The sequence below is a fragment of the Phasianus colchicus genome, chromosome Z (assembly GCF_987193195.1).
Source record: "Phasianus colchicus chromosome Z, bPhaCol1.hap1.1, whole genome shotgun sequence".
Taxonomy (NCBI): Eukaryota; Metazoa; Chordata; class Aves; order Galliformes; family Phasianidae; genus Phasianus; species Phasianus colchicus.
Genome location: NC_143476.1, coordinates 41,768,106 through 41,780,310, shown reverse-complemented (window position 1 = coordinate 41,780,310; position 12,205 = coordinate 41,768,106).

Sequence of the window (12,205 nt, the reverse complement as noted above, 5' to 3'; positions counted from 1 at the left end):
GCCAGCAACTGCAAACTCTCCGAAGCGGTTCAACGCGAGAGCCGCTTTAGACGTGCGTGAGCGAAATAACGGAACTGTGATGCCAGGAACGTGTGAATTCTGACTACTGCATTGCCTGAAAACAGGGGGTTTTTTCTCCGCAGGAAAGAATCCACATCTCTCGACTTTCTGTAACGTCCTCTCTGAAAGCACAACGTGTGTCTCTCCTGGAACTTCTAGCTGCCTTATTAGAGGGGCTTTTCCCTTCCACTCTGTTCGTCACAGAATGCTGAAGTGTAGCATCGGAAAAACAGAGAAAAACGAAATGTCCCTAGGAATCAAGGGTTAAGAATGAGAGAGAAGCGTAGTGCAGAATGCATGGACACAAGGAGAAGACAAGAACCGCTCCTTTGCGATGTGCGCAGAAGAAGCCGCTCGTCCGAGAAAAGCATCCGGCTGAAGTCGCTCTTTCTCGGCATGCGAGAGAGACGAGACCGCTGCTGAAGGCACAAAGCGGCATTCGGGGAGAACCGCGATTTCTCGGCCAGCAACTGCAAACTCTCCGAAGCGGTTCAACGCGAGAGCCGCTATAGACGTGCGTGAGCGAAATAACGGAACTGTGATGCCAGGAACGTGTGAATTCTGACTACTGCATTGCCTGAAAACAGGGGGTTTTTTCTCCGCAGGAAAGAATCCACATCTCTCGACTTTCCGTAACGTCCTCTCTGAAAGCACAACGTGTGTCGCTCCTGGAACTTCTAGCTGCCTTATTAGAGGGGCTTTTCCCTTCCACTCTGTTCGTCACAGAATGCTGAAAAACAGAGAAAAACGAAATGTCCCTAGGAATCAAGGGTTAAGAATGAGAGAGAAGCGTAGTGCAGAATGCATGGACACAAGGAGAAGACAAGAACCGCTCCTTTGCGATGTGCGCAGAAGAAGCCGCTCGTCCGAGAAAAGCATCCGGCTGAAGTCGCTCTTTCTCGGCATGCGAGAGAGACGAGACCGCTGCTGAAGGCACAAAGCGGCATTCGGGGAGAACCGCGATTTCTCGGCCAGCAACTGCAAACTCTCCGAAGCGGTTCAACGCGAGAGCCGCTTTAGACGTGCGTGAGCGAAATAACGGAACTGTGATGCCAGGAACGTGTGAATTCTGACTACTGCATTGCCTGAAAACAGGGGGTTTTTTCTCCGCAGGAAAGAATCCACATCTCTCGACTTTCTGTAACGTCCTCTCTGAAAGCACAACGTGTGTCTCTCCTGGAACTTCTAGCTGCCTTATTAGAGGGGCTTTTCCCTTCCACTCTGTTCGTCACAGAATGCTGAAGTGTAGCATCGGAAAAACAGAGAAAAACGAAATGTCCCTAGGAATCAAGGGTTAAGAATGAGAGAGAAGCGTAGTGCAGAATGCATGGACACAAGGAGAAGACAAGAACCGCTCCTTTGCGATGTGCGCAGAAGAAGCCGCTCGTCCGAGAAAAGCATCCGGCTGAAGTCGCCCTTTCTCGGCATCCGACAAGACCGCTGCTGAAGGCACAAAGCGGCATTCGGGGAGAACCGCGATTTAACGGCCAGCAACTGCAAACTCTCCGAAGCGGTTAACAGAGAGTGGCGCTGTCCACCCACGAGAGCGAAATAGCGAAATTACTATGCCGAGAAGGTGCGATTTCAGAATACTGCATTTCCCGAAAAGAGGGGGTTTTTTCTCCGCAGGAAAGAATCCACATCTCTCGACTTTCTGTAACGTCTTCTCTGAAAGCACAACGTGTGTCGCTCCTGGAACTTCTAGCTGCCTTATTAGAGGGGCTTTTCCCTTCCACTCTGTTCGTCACAGAATGCTGAAGTGTAGCATCGGAAAAACAGAGAAAAACGAAATGTCCCTAGGAATAAACGGAAAGGCATAAGAATGAGAGAGAAGCGTAGTGCAGAATGCATGGACACAAGGAGAAGACAAGAACCGCTCCTTTGCGATGTGCGCAGAAGAAGCCGCTCGTCCGAGAAAAGCATCCGGCTGAAGTCGCTCTTTCTCGGCATGCGAGAGAGACGAGACCGCTGCTGAAGGCACAAAGCGGCATTCGGGGAGAACCGCGATTTCTCGGCCAGCAACTGCAAACTCTCCGAAGCGGTTCAACGCGAGATCCGCTTTAGACGTGCGTGAGCGAAATAACGGAACTGTGATGCCAGGAACGTGTGAATTCTGACTACTGCATTGCCCGAAAACAGGGGGTTTTTTCTCCGCAGGAAAGAATCCACATCTCTCGACTTTCTGTAACGTCCTCTCTGAAAGCACAACGTGTGTCGCTCCTGGAACTTCTAGCTGCCTTATTAGAGGGGCTTTTCCCTTCCACTCTGTTCGTCACAGAATGCTGAAAAACAGAGAAAAACGAAATGTCCCTAGGAATCAAGGGTTAAGAATGAGAGAGAAGCGTAGTGCAGAATGCATGGACACAAGGAGAAGACAAGAACCGCTCCTTTGCGATGTGCGCAGAAGAAGCCGCTCGTCCGAGAAAAGCATCCGGCTGAAGTCGCTCTTTCTCGGCATGCGAGAGAGACGAGACCGCTGCTGAAGGCACAAAGCGGCATTCGGGGAGAACCGCGATTTCTCGGCCAGCAACTGCAAACTCTCCGAAGCGGTTCAACGCGAGAGCCGCTATAGACGTGCGTGAGCGAAATAACGGAACTGTGATGCCAGGAACGTGTGAATTCTGACTACTGCATTGCCTGAAAACAGGGGGTTTTTTCTCCGCAGGAAAGAATCCACATCTCTCGACTTTCCGTAACGTCCTCTCTGAAAGCACAACGTGTGTCGCTCCTGGAACTTCTAGCTGCCTTATTAGAGGGGCTTTTCCCTTCCACTCTGTTCGTCACAGAATGCTGAAAAACAGAGAAAAACGAAATGTCCCTAGGAATCAAGGGTTAAGAATGAGAGAGAAGCGTAGTGCAGAATGCATGGACACAAGGAGAAGACAAGAACCGCTCCTTTGCGATGTGCGCAGAAGAAGCCGCTCGTCCGAGAAAAGCATCCGGCTGAAGTCGCTCTTTCTCGGCATGCGAGAGAGACGAGACCGCTGCTGAAGGCACAAAGCGGCATTCGGGGAGAACCGCGATTTAACGGCCAGCAACTGCAAACTCTCCGAAGCGGTTAACAGAGAGTGGCGCTGTCCACCCACGAGAGCGAAATAGCGAAATTGCTATGCCGAGAACGTGCGATTTCAGAATACTGCATTTCCTGAAAACAGGGGGTTTTTTCTCCGCAGGAAAGAATCCACATCTCTCGACTTTCTGTAACGTCCTCTCTGAAAGCACAACGTGTGTCGCTCCTGGAACTTCTAGCTGCCTTATTAGAGGGGCTTTTCCCTTCTACTCTGTTCGTCACAGAATGCTGAAGTGTAGCATCGGAAAAACAGAGAAAAACGAAATGTCCCTAGGAATCAAGGGTTAAGAATGAGAGAGAAGCGTAGTGCAGAATGCATGGACACAAGGAGAAGACAAGAACCGCTCCTTTGCGATGTGCGCAGAAGAAGCCGCTCGTCCGAGAAAAGCATCCGGCTGAAGTCGCTCTTTCTCGGCATGCGAGAGAGACGAGACCGCTGCTGAAGGCACAAAGCGGCATTCGGGGAGAACCGCGATTTCTCGGCCAGCAACTGCAAACTCTCCGAAGCGGTTCAACGCGAGAGCCGCTATAGACGTGCGTGAGCGAAATAACGGAACTGTGATGCCAGGAACGTGTGAATTCTGACTACTGCATTGCCTGAAAACAGGGGGTTTTTTCTCCGCAGGAAAGAATCCACATCTCTCGACTTTCCGTAACGTCCTCTCTGAAAGCACAACGTGTGTCGCTCCTGGAACTTCTAGCTGCCTTATTAGAGGGGCTTTTCCCTTCCACTCTGTTCGTCACAGAATGCTGAAAAACAGAGAAAAACGAAATGTCCCTAGGAATCAAGGGTTAAGAATGAGAGAGAAGCGTAGTGCAGAATGCATGGACACAAGGAGAAGACAAGAACCGCTCCTTTGCGATGTGCGCAGAAGAAGCCGCTCGTCCGAGAAAAGCATCCGGCTGAAGTCGCTCTTTCTCGGCATGCGAGAGAGACGAGACCGCTGCTGAAGGCACAAAGCGGCATTCGGGGAGAACCGCGATTTAACGGCCAGCAACTGCAAACTCTCCGAAGCGGTTAACAGAGAGTGGCGCTGTCCACCCACGAGAGCGAAATAGCGAAATTGCTATGCCGAGAACGTGCGATTTCAGAATACTGCATTTCCTGAAAACAGGGGGTTTTTTCTCCGCAGGAAAGAATCCACATCTCTCGACTTTCTGTAACGTCCTCTCTGAAAGCACAACGTGTGTCGCTCCTGGAACTTCTAGCTGCCTTATTAGAGGGGCTTTTCCCTTCTACTCTGTTCGTCACAGAATGCTGAAGTGTAGCATCGGAAAAACAGAGAAAAACGAAATGTCCCTAGGAATCAAGGGTTAAGAATGAGAGAGAAGCGTAGTGCAGAATGCATGGACACAAGGAGAAGACAAGAACCGCTCCTTTGCGATGTGCGCAGAAGAAGCCGCTCGTCCGAGAAAAGCATCCGGCTGAAGTCGCTCTTTCTCGGCATGCGAGAGAGACGAGACCGCTGCTGAAGGCACAAAGCGGCATTCGGGGAGAACAGCGATTTAACGGCCAGCAACTGCAAACTCTCCGAAGCGGTTAACAGAGAGTGGCGCCGTCCACCCACGAGAGCGAAATAGCGAAATTACTATGCCGAGAAGGTGCGATTTCAGAATACTGCATTTCCGGAAAACAGGGGGTTTTTTCTCCGCAGGAAAGAATCCACATCTCTCGACTTTCTGTAACGTCCTCTCTGAAAGCACAACGTGTGTCTCTCCTGGAACTTCTAGCTGCCTTATTAGAGGGGCTTTTCCCTTCCACTCTGTTCGTCACAGAATGCTGAAGTGTAGCATCGGAAAAACAGAGAAAAACGAAATGTCCCTAGGAATAAACGGAAAGGCATAAGAATGAGAGAGAAGCGTAGTGCAGAATGCATGGACACAAGGAGAAGACAAGAACCGCTCCTTTGCGATGTGCGCAGAAGAAGCCGCTCGTCCGAGAAAAGCATCCGGCTGAAGTCGCTCTTTCTCGGCATGCGAGAGAGACGAGACCGCTGCTGAAGGCACAAAGCGGCATTCGGGGAGAACCGCGATTTAACGGCCAGCAACTGCAAACTCTCCGAAGCGGTTCAACGCGAGAGCCGCTTTAGACGTGCGTGAGCGAAATAACGGAACTGTGATGCCAGGAACGTGTGAATTCTGACTACTGCATTGCCTGAAAACAGGGGGTTTTTTCTCCGCAGGAAAGAATCCACATCTCTCGACTTTCTGTAACGTCCTCTCTGAAAGCACAACGTGTGTCTCTCCTGGAACTTCTAGCTGCCTTATTAGAGGGGCTTTTCCCTTCCACTCTGTTCGTCACAGAATGCTGAAAAACAGAGAAAAACGAAATGTCCCTAGGAATCAAGGGTTAAGAATGAGAGAGAAGCGTAGTGCAGAATGCATGGACACAAGGAGAAGACAAGAACCGCTCCTTTGCGATGTGCGCAGAAGAAGCCGCTCGTCCGAGAAAAGCATCCGGCTGAAGTCGCTCTTTCTCGGCATGCGAGAGAGACGAGACCGCTGCTGAAGGCACAAAGCGGCATTCGGGGAGAACCGCGATTTAACGGCCAGCAACTGCAAACTCTCCGAAGCGGTTCAACGCGAGAGCCGCTTTAGACGTGCGTGAGCGAAATAACGGAACTGTGATGCCAGGAACGTGTGAATTCTGACTACTGCATTGCCTGAAAACAGGGGGTTTTTTCTCCGCAGGAAAGAATCCACATCTCTCGACTTTCTGTAACGTCCTCTCTGAAAGCACAACGTGTGTCGCTCCTGGAACTTCTAGCTGCCTTATTAGAGGGGCTTTTCCCTTCCACTCTGTTCGTCACAGAATGCTGAAAAACAGAGAAAAACGAAATGTCCCTAGGAATCAAGGGTTAAGAATGAGAGAGAAGCGTAGTGCAGAATGCATGGACACAAGGAGAAGACAAGAACCGCTCCTTTGCGATGTGCGCAGAAGAAGCCGCTCGTCCGAGAAAAGCAACCGGCTGAAGTCGCTCTTTCTCGGCATGCGAGAGAGACGAGACCGCTGCTGAAGGCACAAAGCGGCATTCGGGGAGAACCGCGATTTAACGGCCAGCAACTGCAAACTCTCCGAAGCCGTTCAACGCGAGAGCCGCTTTAGACGTGCGTGAGCGAAATAACGGAACTGTGATGCCAAGAACGTGTGATTTCAGAATACTGCATTGCCTGAAAACAGGGGGTTTTTTCTCCGCAGGAAAGAATCCACATCTCTCGACTTTCTGTAACGTCCTCTCTGAAAGCACAACGTGTGTCTCTCCTGGAACTTCTAGCTGCCTTATTAGAGGGGCTTTTCCCTTCCACTCTGTTCGTCACAGAATGCTGAAGTGTAGTATCGGAAAAACAGAGAAAAACGAAATGTCCCTAGGAATCAAGGGTTAAGAATGAGAGAGAAGCGTAGTGCAGAATGCATGGACACAAGGAGAAGACAAGAACCGCTCCTTTGCGATGTGCGCAGAAGAAGCCGCTCGTCCGAGAAAAGCAACCGGCTGAAGTCGCTCTTTCTCGGCATGCGAGAGAGACGAGACCGCTGCTGATGGCACAAAGCGGCATTCGGGGAGAACAGCGATTTAACGGCCAGCAACTGCAAACTCTCCGAAGCGGTTAACAGAGAGTGGCGCTGTCCACCCACGAGAGCGAAATAGCGAAATTACTATGCCGAGAAGGTGCGATTTCAGAATACTGCATTTCCGGAAAACAGGGGGTTTTTTCTCCGCAGGAAAGAATCCACATCTCTCGACTTTCTGTAACGTCCTCTCTGAAAGCACAACGTGTGTCTCTCCTGGAACTTCTAGCTGCCTTATTAGAGGGGCTTTTCCCTTCCACTCTGTTCGTCACAGAATGCTGAAGTGTAGCATCGGAAAAACAGAGAAAAACGAAATGTCCCTAGGAATAAACGGAAAGGCATAAGAATGAGAGAGAAGCGTAGTGCAGAATGCATGGACACAAGGAGAAGACAAGAACCGCTCCTTTGCGATGTGCGCAGAAGAAGCCGCTCGTCCGAGAAAAGCATCCGGCTGAAGTCGCTCTTTCTCGGCATGCGAGAGAGACGAGACCGCTGCTGAAGGCACAAAGCGGCATTCGGGGAGAACAGCGATTTAACGGCCAGCAACTGCAAACTCTCCGAAGCGGTTAACAGAGAGTGGCGCTGTCCACCCACGAGAGCGAAATAGCGAAATTACTATGCCGAGAAGGTGCGATTTCAGAATACTGCATTTCCCGAAAACAGGGGGTTTTTTCTCCGCAGGAAAGAATCCACATCTCTCGACTTTCTGTAACGTCCTCTCTGAAAGCACAACGTGTGTCGCTCCTGGAACTTCTAGCTGCCTTATTAGAGGGGCTTTTCCCTTCCACTCTGTTCGTCACAGAATGCTGAAGTGTAGCATCGGAAAAACAGAGAAAAACGAAATGTCCCTAGGAATAAACGGAAAGGCATAAGAATGAGAGAGAAGCGTAGTGCAGAATGCATGGACACAAGGAGAAGACAAGAACCGCTCCTTTGCGATGTGCGCAGAAGAAGCCGCTCGTCCGAGAAAAGCATCCGGCTGAAGTCGCTCTTTCTCGGCATGCGAGAGAGACGAGACCGCTGCTGAAGGCACAAAGCGGCATTCGGGGAGAACCGCGATTTCTCGGCCAGCAACTGCAAACTCTCCGAAGCGGTTCAACGCGAGAGCCGCTTTAGACGTGCGTGAGCGAAATAACGGAACTGTGATGCCAGGAACGTGTGAATTCTGACTACTGCATTGCCTGAAAACAGGGGGTTTTTTCTCCGCAGGAAAGAATCCACATCTCTCGACTTTCTGTAACGTCCTCTCTGAAAGCACAACGTGTGTCGCTCCTGGAACTTCTAGCTGCCTTATTAGAGGGGCTTTTCCCTTCCACTCTGTTCGTCACAGAATGCTGAAGTGTAGCATCGGAAAAACAGAGAAAAACGAAATGTCCCTAGGAATCAAGGGTTAAGAATGAGAGAGAAGCGTAGTGCAGAATGCATGGACACAAGGAGAAGACAAGAACCGCTCCTTTGCGATGTGCGCAGAAGAAGCCGCTCGTCCGAGAAAAGCATCCGGCTGAAGTCGCTCTTTCTCGGCATGCGAGAGAGACGAGACCGCTGCTGAAGGCACAAAGCGGCATTCGGGGAGAACCGCGATTTCTCGGCCAGCAACTGCAAACTCTCCGAAGCGGTTCAACGCGAGAGCCGCTATAGACGTGCGTGAGCGAAATAACGGAACTGTGATGCCAGGAACGTGTGAATTCTGACTACTGCATTGCCTGAAAACAGGGGGTTTTTTCTCCGCAGGAAAGAATCCACATCTCTCGACTTTCCGTAACGTCCTCTCTGAAAGCACAACGTGTGTCGCTCCTGGAACTTCTAGCTGCCTTATTAGAGGGGCTTTTCCCTTCCACTCTGTTCGTCACAGAATGCTGAAAAACAGAGAAAAACGAAATGTCCCTAGGAATCAAGGGTTAAGAATGAGAGAGAAGCGTAGTGCAGAATGCATGGACACAAGGAGAAGACAAGAACCGCTCCTTTGCGATGTGCGCAGAAGAAGCCGCTCGTCCGAGAAAAGCATCCGGCTGAAGTCGCTCTTTCTCGGCATGCGAGAGAGACGAGACCGCTGCTGAAGGCACAAAGCGGCATTCGGGGAGAACCGCGATTTCTCGGCCAGCAACTGCAAACTCTCCGAAGCGGTTCAACGCGAGAGCCGCTTTAGACGTGCGTGAGCGAAATAACGGAACTGTGATGCCAGGAACGTGTGAATTCTGACTACTGCATTGCCTGAAAACAGGGGGTTTTTTCTCCGCAGGAAAGAATCCACATCTCTCGACTTTCTGTAACGTCCTCTCTGAAAGCACAACGTGTGTCTCTCCTGGAACTTCTAGCTGCCTTATTAGAGGGGCTTTTCCCTTCCACTCTGTTCGTCACAGAATGCTGAAGTGTAGCATCGGAAAAACAGAGAAAAACGAAATGTCCCTAGGAATCAAGGGTTAAGAATGAGAGAGAAGCGTAGTGCAGAATGCATGGACACAAGGAGAAGACAAGAACCGCTCCTTTGCGATGTGCGCAGAAGAAGCCGCTCGTCCGAGAAAAGCATCCGGCTGAAGTCGCTCTTTCTCGGCATGCGAGAGAGACGAGACCGCTGCTGAAGGCACAAAGCGGCATTCGGGGAGAACCGCGATTTCTCGGCCAGCAACTGCAAACTCTCCGAAGCGGTTCAACGCGAGAGCCGCTATAGACGTGCGTGAGCGAAATAACGGAACTGTGATGCCAGGAACGTGTGAATTCTGACTACTGCATTGCCTGAAAACAGGGGGTTTTTTCTCCGCAGGAAAGAATCCACATCTCTCGACTTTCCGTAACGTCCTCTCTGAAAGCACAACGTGTGTCGCTCCTGGAACTTCTAGCTGCCTTATTAGAGGGGCTTTTCCCTTCCACTCTGTTCGTCACAGAATGCTGAAAAACAGAGAAAAACGAAATGTCCCTAGGAATAAACGGAAAGGCATAAGAATGAGAGAGAAGCGTAGTGCAGAATGCATGGACACAAGGAGAAGACAAGAACCGCTCCTTTGCGATGTGCGCAGAAGAAGCCGCTCGTCCGAGAAAAGCATCCGGCTGAAGTCGCTCTTTCTCGGCATGCGAGAGAGACGAGACCGCTGCTGAAGGCACAAAGCGGCATTCGGGGAGAACCGCGATTTAACGGCCAGCAACTGCAAACTCTCCGAAGCGGTTCAACGCGAGAGCCGCTTTAGACGTGCGTGAGCGAAATAACGGAACTGTGATGCCAGGAACGTGTGAATTCTGACTACTGCATTGCCTGAAAACAGGGGGTTTTTTCTCCGCAGGAAAGAATCCACATCTCTCGACTTTCTGTAACGTCCTCTCTGAAAGCACAACGTGTGTCGCTCCTGGAACTTCTAGCTGCCTTATTAGAGGGGCTTTTCCCTTCCACTCTGTTCGTCACAGAATGCTGAAGTGTAGCATCGGAAAAACAGAGAAAAACGAAATGTCCCTAGGAATAAACGGAAAGGCATAAGAATGAGAGAGAAGCGTAGTGCAGAATGCATGGACACAAGGAGAAGACAAGAACCGCTCCTTTGCGATGTGCGCAGAAGAAGCCGCTCGTCCGAGAAAAGCATCCGGCTGAAGTCGCTCTTTCTCGGCATGCGAGAGAGACGAGACCGCTGCTGAAGGCACAAAGCGGCATTCGGGGAGAACCGCGATTTCTCGGCCAGCAACTGCAAACTCTCCGAAGCGGTTCAACGCGAGATCCGCTTTAGACGTGCGTGAGCGAAATAACGGAACTGTGATGCCAGGAACGTGTGAATTCTGACTACTGCATTGCCTGAAAACAGGGGGTTTTTTCTCCGCAGGAAAGAATCCACATCTCTCGACTTTCTGTAACGTCCTCTCTGAAAGCACAACGTGTGTCTCTCCTGGAACTTCTAGCTGCCTTATTAGAGGGGCTTTTCCCTTCCACTCTGTTCGTCACAGAATGCTGAAAAACAGAGAAAAACGAAATGTCCCTAGGAATCAAGGGTTAAGAATGAGAGAGAAGCGTAGTGCAGAATGCATGGACACAAGGAGAAGACAAGAACCGCTCCTTTGCGATGTGCGCAGAAGAAGCCGCTCGTCCGAGAAAAGCATCCGGCTGAAGTCGCTCTTTCTCGGCATGCGAGAGAGACGAGACCGCTGCTGAAGGCACAAAGCGGCATTCGGGGAGAACCGCGATTTCTCGGCCAGCAACTGCAAACTCTCCGAAGCGGTTCAACGCGAGAGCCGCTATAGACGTGCGTGAGCGAAATAACGGAACTGTGATGCCAGGAACGTGTGAATTCTGACTACTGCATTGCCTGAAAACAGGGGGTTTTTTCTCCGCAGGAAAGAATCCACATCTCTCGACTTTCCGTAACGTCCTCTCTGAAAGCACAACGTGTGTCGCTCCTGGAACTTCTAGCTGCCTTATTAGAGGGGCTTTTCCCTTCCACTCTGTTCGTCACAGAATGCTGAAAAACAGAGAAAAACGAAATGTCCCTAGGAATCAAGGGTTAAGAATGAGAGAGAAGCGTAGTGCAGAATGCATGGACACAAGGAGAAGACAAGAACCGCTCCTTTGCGATGTGCGCAGAAGAAGCCGCTCGTCCGAGAAAAGCATCCGGCTGAAGTCGCTCTTTCTCGGCATGCGAGAGAGACGAGACCGCTGCTGAAGGCACAAAGCGGCATTCGGGGAGAACCGCGATTTAACGGCCAGCAACTGCAAACTCTCCGAAGCGGTTAACAGAGAGTGGCGCTGTCCACCCACGAGAGCGAAATAGCGAAATTGCTATGCCGAGAACGTGCGATTTCAGAATACTGCATTTCCTGAAAACAGGGGGTTTTTTCTCCGCAGGAAAGAATCCACATCTCTCGACTTTCTGTAACGTCCTCTCTGAAAGCACAACGTGTGTCGCTCCTGGAACTTCTAGCTGCCTTATTAGAGGGGCTTTTCCCTTCTACTCTGTTCGTCACAGAATGCTGAAGTGTAGCATCGGAAAAACAGAGAAAAACGAAATGTCCCTAGGAATCAAGGGTTAAGAATGAGAGAGAAGCGTAGTGCAGAATGCATGGACACAAGGAGAAGACAAGAACCGCTCCTTTGCGATGTGCGCAGAAGAAGCCGCTCGTCCGAGAAAAGCATCCGGCTGAAGTCGCTCTTTCTCGGCATGCGAGAGAGACGAGACCGCTGCTGAAGGCACAAAGCGGCATTCGGGGAGAACAGCGATTTAACGGCCAGCAACTGCAAACTCTCCGAAGCGGTTAACAGAGAGTGGCGCCGTCCACCCACGAGAGCGAAATAGCGAAATTACTATGCCGAGAAGGTGCGATTTCAGAATACTGCATTTCCCGAAAACAGGGGGTTTTTTCTCCGCAGGAAAGAATCCACATCTCTCGACTTTCTGTAACGTCCTCTCTGAAAGCACAACGTGTGTCTCTCCTGGAACTTCTAGCTGCCTTATTAGAGGGGCTTTTCCCTTCCACTCTGTTCGTCACAGAATGCTGAAAAACAGAGAAAAACGAAATGTCCCTAGGAATAAACG